A 14176-nucleotide genomic window follows, 5' to 3' on the forward strand; every position below is an offset into this window, starting at 1 on the left:
AAAAGAATTCAAACTTGTGGAAATATACTGCTAAGGAAAGTAACTCTTGTACTAAATCCAACCCCAAGCCTAGCGGATGAGATTCCCGATAAGTGCACGGTGAGTAGAAGAAGGCCCTCAGAGGTACAGTCCTGAGCACAAATGAATTAAAGAAGTACACAAGAAGCCACTCTCTCAAGGATTCAACTTCTTGGATGCCTTCCTTTGGGCAGGGGAAACACTGTATTTTAGACATGGTTTTAAATGTTTCTATACTATAGGGGCTCCTGGGTGGTTCAGTCAGTTAAGGGTTCGACTCTTGATTTCCACTCCAGTCACGATCTCATGGCTCATGAGATTGAGCCCTGCGTTGGGCTCTGTGCTGGCAGTGCAGAGCCTGCTTGGGATTCTCTGTCTCTCTTCCTCTCTCTCTGCCCCTCCCATGCTCGCTCTCTCTCTCTCTCTCTCTCAAAATAAATAACCTTAAAAAAAATGCTTAAAAAAAAATGTTTCTAGACTGTAATTGTCTTTATTTATTCCGACTCTTCTCTAAAGTCTGAACCAGCCATATCTGTGGTACTACTGTGAAAAAGAAAGGAATAGAGAAATAAAGGAATTGTGGCTTGCCCCCAACCACATCTCCACCCATGGCCAAGCGGTGGTAGCAGTATTTCATCACCGGGACTGTGTCCCAGAGCTCCATGCAAAGACACTTGTAAAGGAAATGGTGTCCCATTGGGAGTAGCTGAAAGAAGCAAGAAACTCTGAGAAGCACTAGCCAGGTGGACTGCTTGGAAGCAGATGTGAGACACCCCTTTAAGAAGGCAACCTTTAAGAAAAGGGAAAGCTGACCTGCACTGTAGCTAAAGAAAGCAGAAAGACCGGTATGTGGAAGAGTGAGAGCCAGAAAACAGGATAATGCATTCTAAGGAAGCACAAATAATTCAGAACGCCTGAAGAAAAGAGGACAATGATGGAAAACTGACACGTAGGTGGATAAAAGATGATAAAGCTAAGGAATTTAAACTATCTGGAAAGCCATGAGAAGCCATAAAATCCTGGAAGTCGCTCTGCTTTAGTTAATGGATGGGAGAATCAGAAATACTAATAAAGACCGCCATGGGTAGCAGTAAAGTTGCCGGAAGTGGAGGTGGAACAAGAGGAGCAAACAGAATTTACAAAGGCTAATTCCGTATTTTCTCCAAAATCAATTCCACCAGTTCAATTAGAGGGGAAAACAGGAAAATTATAGACAATCCAACATAAAAGAGCCACACCGGTTACAGCTAGGTAGTAGAAATAAACATTGGGGCGCCTGGGTGGCGCAGTCGGTTAAGCGTCCGACTTCAGCCAGGTCACGATCTCGCGGTCCGTGAGTTCGAGCCCCGCGTCAGGCTCTGGGCTGATGGCTCGGAGCCTGGAGCCTGTTTCCGATTCTGTGTCTCCCTCTCTCTCTGCCCCTCCCCCGTTCATGCTCTGTCTCTCTCTGTCCCAAAAATAAATAAAAAACATTGAAAAAAAAAATTTAAAAAAAAAAAAAAAAAGAAAGAAACATTAACCTAATCAGGTTCCAGGTGGAACATAGTCACAGATCTCAAAGTCTGAGGCAGAAGTATATTTTCAACAAAAAGTACTCTTCTGTGAACAAACACAAATGGTGAATAGATACATTTGCTAATGATATTTTAAATGTTTCAAAATAGCATGCGAAGTCCTTGGACAAAATCGAATGGGTTGCGGACAGAGAGCTGAAAGTACATTTACCATACCGGAATTAAAATTTCTAAAGTAAATTAAATACAAATTTTAAAATTTAAGAAAAAAAAAAAAAGGGGGGGGGGAAGACAGCTGGAAGTAAAGCAAGCCTGTTCTGGAGAAGAGTTAGCTGTAGCACATGACAGCTCTACCGAAGACAGCTAGCCTACTTCGGAGCATCAGATTGAAGCTAACAGCATTTTAGAAGGGCAGCCAGAAACAGGCAGTCCTGGAATGAGGATGACAAAGTAACCAAAATGTGGAGAGAAATGGATAAAAACCTGAACTCCATTACCCAAAACACCCCACTTCTCTCGACAGACAGAAAGCCAGGAACAAGCTGGAATGTCTTAAAAACAGAATTGGGATTCCAGACTTACACAGCCAGTTTTCATTTTAGGCTGCCTGCTAGAAGTCGTGGCAAAGTACTAAAGCAATCTTTTAAATTCTCGTGTCTTTCAAATCCTCGTGTCATTCTATGGCCCCCAAATTTTGATCATTTGTAGCGATTGTATATTTAAAAGTGCTTAATTAAGTGATTAATATTAATTACTACCACGCTTCATGATTTCTCAGAGACTCAGATGCCATTCACAGATTGGTGAAACAGTAAAAATAAGACTAAGAATATGTGGGAAGTCTGCTTATAAATAAAAATAAACTCAAAAGACTATTTATTTGTCTAATAACCATCTGCTGTCCCCAGCCATTCTTGGTTTAAGTAATTATAATCAAGACACCAAGTATCGATTGTTATTTTTCAAAAAAATCAACCAGACCAATATTCAACTAGATAACTAGAATTTATTAGCGGGTGGAATTAAAGACTTAAAAATAATGAAGTTAAACATTTAAAGTTTTAGAGCTCTTGTTGACAAATATTGTTAGCCACACAAAATCCTCAATAACATTAATACTTAGTGCAAGTTTTGTTCATTTCTTAACAATTACATTTCTGCACCCCTGCTGTCTCCACTCAAATCTAGAACCACAGATCTGACTTCCCGGTAAGCATCTCCACTTAGCTACCTCACAGCCATCTCAAGCTAAAGTATCCAGTCCAGTACTATTGACTTGCCTCCTAAACGTGTTCATGATAGTCCTCTTTATGTCAATACATGGCACCAACATCCACCGAATTGTTCAAGTCAAAAACTTTGCAGTCGGTTTTAGTTCCTCCTTTCACCTTATCCTCTACCGTCCCAAATCAAAGCCATCGGCAAGCACCGTTGGGTTTTCCTATAAAATACGCCCTGATCCATATCTACTGCTACGCATCCTACTTCCAGCTATCCACCACCAGCCATTCATGCCCCTTCCATGCCGCTGTCAGATTATGTCCATCCGATCCTATTAACATCTTTGTCCTTACTGAACCAAGGTTCCCTCCTCAAGTCACAACACTCCCACATGCCTTCTGCTGTAAAGGCTTCACCTTCTCCCACAATCCTCACCCTGGTGAAAAAGGGAGAACGGTCTGCTTCTTTACTATCCAGACACGAACCTCACCACTCTTCACAATTTAACCAATGCTGTCTAGCATTCCCAGGTCTTTTCCCTTCCAACTCCCCTAACACTATTCAAATCCTAGCAATCATCAGAGCCCATTTCAGGGTCTATCTATTCCATGACACCTTTTCCTATAATTCTCATTCATGCTGACCTTGACCTTCTCTGAACTTAATTATATGACTCACAAATTTAATTCTGACACTGCTACTTACTTATTTCATGTATGCATATCTGTTCTCCCTCAAATGCAATAGAATGCTAGTTCCTGGAGGCCAGGAAGTATTTACTGCAGTAAATATTCTATTTACAGTGCTCTATACCCTGTAGGAATTTACTAAATATTGAACAAATTAAATAATCCTTTATAAGATGTTCCTTGGTGTTTACCACAGTTTTTCTTTGCCCATAATAGGCACTGAATAAATACCCAATGAATAAAAAGCTTTATAAATGTAAGGAGAAGAAAAATATAATCTGAAAAAAAGATATCATTTCTAAATATAATTTGGAACTTATCGACATGTCAGAATTCTGCTTTAAAATTAATTCTGATATTCCACAGGGATCTTCAAAGGTGCTGCATTATTTACTGTGAATTATTCTTGAAGAACAAAGCTTGTTTGATGATAACAATGGAAACAGCCGTAAGAGCAATTTTTCCCTTAAAAAAATCTTATGTTCTTTACCCAAGGAGATTGAAGGCCAATATTTTTAAAGCAAACATTAGGAATATCGCCTTCAAATGGGACAAAAGCATTCCTAGGACTGAAATAACCTGCTCCTTAGTGTGTTTAGTTTCAAAAATAATATTTGCAAATTCCTCCAAAACAACACTCTTATCTTGAAGAATTTAAAAAAACTTGCAAATATAGTATGGATATCTTTTACATAGATTTCTTTGGCATATCAAAACTACGATATAGTTTCACTAGTTTTCCTCTACTGTCTGATAAATTCAAAGTGCATCCAAAATGGGGGGAAAAGATACCTCTTTTGCCTAATCACGCACCTACTTCCTGAAGCACACAGGCTCTGTGGGACGCCTTACAGGGTTCCATGAACTTTGAGACTTTGGACCAGAAATTAGATATTTCCCGAGGGAATAAAATTCTTTTTTTATCACTTTTGCTTCCTGCGTTCTTATTCTTTATGTTGGCAAAAGACAAAATGCACACTGGACATTTGATGACACATAGACATCAAAGGACTTTATTAAAACTGTCTTAGTTTTATAGACTGCATACCTTGTCTTTTTATGAAATGGTAATATTGCAAAATGAATAAATTCACCTGCTTATCCTATGATGTAAATGCTTCTCTGTTAAAAATAATGCACATTTAGTGAAGAAAATGGAAGCCTCATACGTTACTGCTGGAGATGTTAAAATGATGCATCAGCTTTTGCAAATAGCTCAGTTTACCATATGACCTAGAAATTCTACTGTCTGGACTTTATATATATTATATATTTTATATATATATATAATATATAATATATAATATGAAATATATATATATTATAGACAGTATATATATTATAACATATAATATAAATATACTCAAATCCCATAATGATTATTTACTTTACTTAAAAACACGATCTTCATTTGTAAGTGTAGCCTGGCAAAAATATTATGTGCCAAAGTGCTATGTGCCTGTGTTTACTCTTGTATCTAAAGCAGTACAAACTACAAAATGCCCTTTGGATAAGCCAAACCTTCAAAAGAACAAAGTTCTCCTTATCATTAGACTGAGAATGAACGTGTCAACATGGGCAAGATGCTTCATTTGTCAATTGTTAAAAGACACTGCCTCAGACGGTTGGTAAGTCAGCACTCCCCCTCAGTTCTGATCTGCCTCAGATCTTCCTTCTGGGTTTTCAGACCCCGGCCACGGTGTCCAGGTGGGCTCCGGTCTTCTCTTTAAATAGTTCAAACTGTGACCACCTCCTCTTCTAAGTTTATAGCATTCTCTTGGGAATTAATTAAACACAGTTGCTGTGATCAACCTTATATTCTTGAATTTCTCATGTGTTTATATGATGACTTCCCAATTATATTTGACAGTTTTTGAAGAAAGAACTAAGTGTTATATCTCTTTGTTAGTACCACAGTATTAAACACAGTGCCCTCTGTATGTGGTATATACCACGTAAGATATATTTTTGTTAATATTAAATACATTATGTAAAAGTTGTCTTAATACTCTTACCTATAACAGCAATTTTGCAATATAATGTAAGAAAAACTCAGTCTCTCAGACAAAAGGAAGTCTGAGAGAAATAAGACATAAGGGAACTAGCATCTGTGGACAGTTGACAGGGTGTCACCATAATCATCATGTTTGATCATTAATTAATCAAGACTCACTTGCAAATGCAAGTTCAAGAAATATGAAATTGATCTGCCACTGGACCCATTTTCAGGTATTACTTGACATACAAAACAGCATATATTTCTAAAAGAAACAGTACCGTAGTATAACGCAAAAAGGACAGGAAGATAAGGATGGTGACAATATATTAAAACAGGACAGGGGCATCTGGGTGGCTCAGTTGGCTGAGCATCTGACTTCAACTCAGGTCATGATGTCATCATTCATGAATTCGGGCCCCATGTCAGGCTCTCTGCTGTCAGCACAGAGCTCACTTCAGATAGACCCTCTGTCTCCCTCTCTCTCTGCCCCTCCCCCCACCAAAAAAATAAATAAACATTTTTAAAAAGACTGAAAGTTAAAAAAAAATAGCACATAACATTCACTTTGCAATTTCTGAATGCCAAGCAAGAGGCTGAATAGTTTACCTCTTGCCTGTTACCTCCATTCTAATCCCAGCTCTAGAACTTTCTCGCTAAACACATAAGTGGCATCAGTTCTCTGAACCTTAGTTTCTCCATGTGCAAACTAGAAATGATTCTTAAATGACCTATCTCACATGGTTGTGGTAAGGCTTGAGTCAGAGGAGGCATGCAAAGTTAGGGAAAAATGTTGAAAAATCTATTGAGCATTAGGCAAATTCAATTCATAGCCTTTTTAAGAAAAACAATTTCTAGGGGCGCCTGGGAGGCTCAGTCGGTTGAGCGTCCAACTTTGGCTCGGGTCATGATCTCACGGTTTGTGAGTTCGAGCCCGGCATCGGGCTCTGAGCTGTCAGCTCGGAGCCTGGAGCCTGCTTCAGACTCTGTGTCTCCTTCTCTCTGTGCCCCTCCCCCACTTGGGCTCTGTCTCTCTCTGTCTGTCAAAAATAAGTAAATGTAAAACCACAAATTTTTTTTAAAAAGAAGAAAAACAATTTCTAAAGCAATCATTTGAGAAGCAGATATTTTTGTGTTAATGAAATTATTGGAAATATTTCGTTAGAGGTGCCCCCTTCACGCCAACTCAGTCCATCAATGCCTCCTGTGTCCAGGACAGGGTCGAACTAATTCCCTGTGAGCCATTCCAGGCAGGCATGTATAACCTATCACCTCCAATAATATAAACAAGCTGAGCTCTGAATATTTTTGGAATTCAATTAAAAAGAAAAAAAGTTTCAACATCTAATAACACTAACCCAGATTTCCTGCCAAAGGTACTCTTTAATTTTGTGATATAAGAGGATTTTACTAAAATGTCAAACAAACCTAAAGTGTTTACAATAAATATTACATCAAGGCTAACCATACTTAACTGATAGGGAAAAAACCTTTACTTTTACTAAGGACGCTGCTATGCCAGTAACTCCAGCTTTTTCAGAAAGAAAAGCTATAAGAACAGAAATACTAAGATTACAAAAGCAAACTCAGTAAGAGCATGTAGTGTGGCACTCGGCCCAGAGGCTTCAGTAGGCACACATACTTGAGATGTATTTCCGTGACGGCTCCGGAGTATTTAAATTTGAGAGTTCCCAACCATGTGGCTAGCACATTTCACCGAACGCTAAAAACATGCTGAGATACTAGAACCAAGGCTCCTGTCCTACGAGTATCCTTTATCTAATAGCATTTGTACTAATTGTTTTAAAGCTTACACAGTCAAAACTCTTGCAAATAACTCTACTGTGTTCTTTTCAGATGAAAGCAATTTGAGTCCAAAAGCTGGTTTTTACTTAACCACCTGTCTTTTACTAACCATTTCTTTACAAGAACTAAACATCAAACACAGGGTGCTATAGATAAGTCATGTGTTTTCCAGCAGATGGTCCCTTGTAATGGCCAGGTTCATCTAACACCAAACATCCTCTAGAACCTACAATCCTACACAACTGTGTGTTTTCCTTCTTTATGTTCTTATCAACATAATTTTTTAAAATACATTAAGTAATATACAATGAAAATAGTGTAATTTGCATTGCAGCTTTGAGGGGAAAAAAGCAGAAATGCAGAAATAGTCATAACAAAATTTCCTAAAATAAAATGTATAGCCTGTAATATGCATTATAATAGCAGTTTACCCAATACAAAACCCAAAGGAATCGCTGCTGTGTATTCAATTACAATTTATAAAAATGTAAACATATGTATAAATAATATAAACAATATGACAATTTATATTATTAATGTACTTTTTAAAAAAATTTTTTTAACGTTATTTATTTTTGATACAGAGAGAAACAGAGCATGAACGAGGGAGGGGCAGAGAGAGAGGGAGACACAGAATCGGAAGCAGGCTCCAGGCTCTGAGCCATCAGCCCAGAGCCCGACGCGACTCTCGAACTCACGGACCGCGAGATCGTGACCTGAGCTGAAGTCGGACGCCTAACCGACTGCGCCACCCAGGCGCCCCTTATTAATGTACTTTTAAGAAAATGAAAATGAGGGGCGCCTGGGTGGCGCAGTCGGTTAAGCGTCCGACTTCAGCCAGGTCACGATCTCGCGGTCCGTGAGTTCGAGCCCCGCGTCGGGCTCCGGGCTGATGGCTCGGAGCCTGGAGCCTGTTTCCGATTCTGTGTCTCCCTCTCTCTCTGCCCCTCCCCCGTTCATGCTCTGTTTCTCTCTGTCCCAAAAATAAATAAAAAAAAAACAAAAAAAAAAACAAAAAACGTTGAAAAAAAGAAAATGAAAATGATACTTTCAATCTGCCTACTCATGGATCAAAGCCTACGGTGTTACACATCCTTCAGAAAAAAGTCTTCAGTGAGAGCTTTTCTTTTCTTTTTTAAAGATTTTATTTTTAAGTTCTCTCTATACCCAACATGGGGCTCGAACTCACAACCCTGAAATCAAGACTCACATGCTCTACCGACGAAGCCATCCAGACACCCCAAGAGCTTCTCTTTAAAAACTAGCATTTGTGATAACTGATTCCCTTAGTTAGAAAAATGAATTGCTATGCTTTCTTGCACATTTAGAATAAAAGAAGTGAGTTCATAACACCGATAGGATAGCTTGAAATCAGGAAGTGTGATATCTCTGGTTTTGTTCTTTTTTCTCAGGACTGCTTTGGCTATTGGGGTCTTTTGTGTTTGCATACAAACTTTAGGATTGTTTCTTCTATTTCTGTGAAGAATGACTTTGGTATTTTGATGGGGAATGCATTGAATCTGTAGATGGCTTTTGAGTGGTACAGCTACTTTAACAATATGAAATCTTCCAATCGATGAACACAGGGTGTCTTTCCATTTGTTTGTGTCTTTGATTTCTTTCAGCAAAGTCTTAAGAGTTTTCTCCCTACAGATCTTTCACTTTCTTGGTAAAATTTATTCCTAAGTATTTTGTGAATGGGATAGTTTTCTTTATTTCTTTTTCTAATGTTTCATGATCTCTGTAAGTTGATTTTGTTAACCTGCTACTTTACTGAAATCATTGATTAATCCAAGAAGTTTTTTGATCGGTTATTTAAAGTTTTCTACATATAAGATCATATCATCACCAAGCCATAGTAATAAAAAATACTGGCACAAAAATAGACACATAGACCAGAACAGAGAGCCCAGAATTAAATCTCAGCATATACAGTCAACTAATATTCGACAAGAGAACCAAGAACACCCAATGGGTAAAAGATATTCTCTTCAAATGGTACTGGGAAATTTAGAGGAACACATGCAAAATAATGAACCTGGACCTCTAACTCACACCGCTTACAAAAGTTAACTCAGAATGGATCAAAGACTTAAATATAACACCTGATACCAAGAAACTCCTAGAAGATAGGAAAGAAGCTCACTGATATTTAGCAATGATTCTTTGTACCTGACACCAAAAGCACAAACAACAAAAGCAAAAATCAACAAACAGGACTACATCAAACTCAAAGGCTTCTACACAGCAAAAGAAACTAACAAAATAAAAAGGCAGCCTTCAAAATGGGAAATATTTTTTGTAAACCACATATCAGATATGGGGTTAATATCCAAAAATGTATAGAGAATTAACACAACTTAATAATGAATAAACACTCTCGTTTTTTAAATGGGCAGAAGAACTAAAGAGACATTTTTCCAAAGAGGACATCAAAATAGTTAAAAAGCACATGAGCAGACGCTCAACACCACTAATCATCAGGGAAATGCAAATGAAAACCGCACTGAGATATCACCTCATACCCGCTGGAATGGCTATCATCAAGAAGACAAGAGACAGCAGGTGCTGGCGAGAACATGGGAATGTAAATTAGTCCAACCACTATGGAAAACAATATGGAGGTCACTCAAAAACTTGAATATATACCTACCATACATTCCAGCAACTCCATTTCTGGGAATATACTCAAAGGAAATGAAAACAGGAATTCGATGAGATACACACACCTCCATGTTTATTGCAACACTATTGACAATAGCCACGATAGGAAAGCAACCAAATGCCCATTAATGGATGAGTGGATTAAAAAAGATGTGATATATATGCACAATAAAATATTACTTAGCCATGAGAAAGGAGGCTATCCTATCATTTGCAAAATCACAGATGGACCTTGAAAACATTATGCTAAATGGGAGAAGCCAGACAAAGAGAAGTACTATAGGGTATCACTTATACATGGAATCTTAAAAGACCAAACATGCTAAAAATAAAAATTAAAAAAAAAAACAAAAAACAGAAAATAAAATGGTGGTTACCAGGAAATGGAAGAGTAGAGAGTAGGGGTGTTAAATGGATGCTGTTTAAGTGTATAAACTTGTAATGAGTACTAAAATAGCCATAGAGATTAAATGTACAGTTTGTCAAACAATAATAATAATAATGTACTGCAAGTATGTAATGTGATAAATACCATTACAATGGCAACTATATTACATATATAAATGTATCAAAGTAACACAATATACACCTTAAATTTATACAAGGTTACATGTTAAATTTATCCAATTAAAAAAACTGATAGGAAATGATGAAAGTTTGAAGAATCATACTTCCTAATTTCAAGACTTACTAAAAAGCTACAAAAATCAACTCAGTATAGTATTAAAAATGAACACACACATAAATAAATGGAACAGTTGAGAAAGTACAGAAATAGATTTACACAAATACAGGAAATGGATTTTGACAGAGTACAAAGGCAATTCAATAGAGAAAGGATAATCTTCCAACAAATAGTCCTGGATTAACTGAATATCCACATGAAAAAAATGGACATCAACCCATACCTCATATCTTTATAAAAATTAACTGAAAATGAATCATAGACCTATTTCTAAAACCTAAAACTACAAAACCTATAGAAGAAAAAACAGGAGGAAATCTTGATGACCTTACACTAAGCCAAGAGTTCTTAGATACAACACTAAAGTCATAAAAGAAAAACATTGATAAGGTGGACTTTATAAAAATTTTAAACATCTGCTCTGCAAAAAGGACCTTTATGTGAATGGGAGAAAATTTTTGCAAATCACTTATCTGACAAAAGGTTTCTATCCAGAATACATAAACAACTCTCAAAATTCAGCGACAAGAAACTAAGCAACCCAGTTAAAAAGGGGGCACAAAAAGGGGCACCTGGGTGGCTCAGTCACTTAAGTGTTCAACTCTTGATTGGACAGGTTCGTGGGATCAAGCCCTGCATCAGGCTTTGTGCTCACAGCTCAGAGTCTGCTTGGGATTCTCTCTCTCCCTCTCTCTTTCTGCCTCTCCTCCACTCGCACTCTCTCTCTTTCTCGCTCTGTCAAAATAAATAAACTTTTTAAAAAAGTGGGCAAAACATGCGAACAGATAATTCACCCATGCATACACACAGATGGCAAATAAGCATATGAAAAAAATGCTCAACATTATTATGCACTAGGGAAAACAAATTAAAACCACAATCACTACACGCCTACTAGAATATCTAGAAAAGACAAAAAAAAATTATGAAACAGCATGCTGGCACAGATACAGAGCAGTTAGAACTCCCTTACATTGCTAGAGGGAGCTCAGAATGGTACAGACACTTGGGAAAACAATTTCATAGTTTCTTACCATAGAACCATTTATACAACATATAAATATGTACTTATCATATAACCAAAAATCACACTCCTCTAAGTATTTACCCAAAAGAAATGAAAATTTATGATCACACAAGAACCTATCCATGCATATTTAAAACTTCCTTGGTCATAATCGCTAGAAAACAAAAACAACAACCCAAAGGCCCATCAGCAAGTATAAACAAACAATGGTATCCATCCAATGGAATATAGCTCAGTAGTAAAAAGGAATGAACTACTACTGATACATGCAACAACATGAATAATTCCCAAACATATTTTGCTAAGTGAAACAAAAGTCGGACCCAAAAGGCTACATACTATAGGATTCCACTTATATGACATTCTGGAAAAGGCAAGACTGTACGGGCCACTTACATGACATTCTGGAAGAGGCAAAACCATAGGGATACACAACAGATCTGTGGTTCTTATATATGGTCAGTTTTTTTTTCACAAAGGAATCAAGGCTTGTCAATGAGGAAAGCAAAGTCGTGAACAATGGTGTGGAAACAATAAATACAGGGAAGAAAGGAACCTCAGCCTCTACCTAATATTACATACAAAGATTAATTTGAGATGGATCACAGACCTAATCATAAATGCTAAAACTTTAAAACTTCCAGAAGAAACACTAGGAGATTATCTTAACAACCTTGGGGTATAGAAACATTGCTTGCCACATAAAAATAAATACTCAAAAGAGAAAAAGATTTGTAGGTTGCATTTCATCAAAATCTTAAAACTTGGGATCATCAAAAGAAACATTAAAACATGAAAAGACAAGTGAGATACTGGAAGGTAATATCTGTGATACATATGTACAACAAGGGATTTATATCCAGAATATCTAAAGAACTCTTACAAATCAATAATAAAAACACAAAGAATCCCAATTTTTTAATGGGCAAACACTTGAAGAGACCCTTCACAAAAGAAGATATAGGAATGACCAATAAGAACATGAAAAGTGCTGAATATCATTAATCACCAAGAAAACATTAATTAAAACCACAGTGAAATACCTTTTTTTTTTTTTTTTTGTGAAATACCTTTTTAAAACAACTAGAGTGACTAAAATTTAAAAGACTGACAATACCAAATATTGCAGAGGATGTAGAACAATGGAAATTCTCATATATTGGTCATGAAAATATAATATGATACAGCCATTTTGGAAAAATGGAAAAAATGTTGATAGTTTTTTTTATAAATATACACCTACACCATGACCTAGCAATTTCACTCTTAGCTTTCATTTCTTAAAGAGAAAGGAAAACTTACATCAACAAAATACTCATACAATAATACTTGCTGCAATTTTATTTATGACAGCCCAAAACTGGAAACAACCCAAATATCCATCCACTCACAATCTATCAAATTGTGGTGTAATTATAAAATAGAATACTATCTGACCATAAAAAAGAATGAATTACCAACATACACAACAACATGGATGACTATCAAAACACTATTTTGAGTGAAATAAGCCAACCACCAAACACTACATATTGAATGATTCCATTGAGAGGAAACTCAAGGGCAAGTGAAAGTAATCTATGATGATAGGATAGGAACAATGGTAGCCCATGGAGTGGAAACTGAAAGAGGGCATAAAAGAACTTTCTGGAATAATGAAATATTTTAAGGTTTTTTTTTTTTTAAGTTTATTTAGAGAGAGAGAGAGAGAGAGACCAGGGAGGGGCAGAGAGAGGGGGAAAGACAGAGTCCCAACTGGGTTCTGCCTGTCAGCAGGGAGCCAGAGGTGGGGCTCCATCTCACAACCTTGAGATCATGGCCTGAGCCAAAATCAAGAGTCAGAGGCTTAACCGACTGAGCTACCCACGCACCTCAAAATGCAGATCATATCACATGTCACCCTGCAACACTGAACACAACAAATAGCTACTTTTAGAGAGTGTATGCATTCGAATTCATAGAAGAAGGCATAAGTTCATATGTTTGGGAAAGCAGAATGGTCTTATTTTAAGCAACCTGAAACTATTAACAAACAAAAATAATATTTTTTAATTAAACTTGCCAATAGAAGTATGAAACGATATAATTATGGACCAAATAAAGAGGTTAAACACTGAATCAGAGTCCTAAGCATCTTATCTTAGGAACACATGAACTATTATCAAAGTCAATACCCCCCCCCAAAAAAAAGTATACACTATCTTTGTATGTTATTCCTGATTGGGCAGGGATGACAGTTAACAATATAAATTATGATGAGAATAATTTATATAGGGAAAAATACAGCTATGTTAACTACCCAAAACTTCCGTTCTCAGTCGAATCCAACATAAAAAAAATAATAATTCATCCAACAGTGAATGATTTTGCTACAGGGTCTACAATTATAACTCTAGTTCTTATATAATATTAGGAAGTATAACAAATTTCAACCCCAAATGAATTAAAATGATGATTCATATAGGAACCCCCACAAGTGTAATAAACCGGACAAAAGGATTATCTAGACTAAAACTGACATTTGACCAAATCTCTTAACCTTTCATTTTAAAAATA

The 14176-nt window shown here is 36.8% G+C and overlaps 1 protein-coding gene across 8 annotated transcripts in view; it reads right to left on the minus strand.

Annotated features, from left to right (window-relative positions):
- The window catches only part of CCDC171 (coiled-coil domain containing 171), a 314999-nt gene that overhangs the window by 174335 nt on the left and 126488 nt on the right, over positions 1 to 14176 (minus strand). The window lies entirely within an intron of this gene.

The sequence above is a fragment of the Neofelis nebulosa genome, chromosome 12 (genome assembly GCF_028018385.1).
Source record: "Neofelis nebulosa isolate mNeoNeb1 chromosome 12, mNeoNeb1.pri, whole genome shotgun sequence".
Classification (NCBI taxonomy): Eukaryota; Metazoa; Chordata; class Mammalia; order Carnivora; family Felidae; genus Neofelis; species Neofelis nebulosa.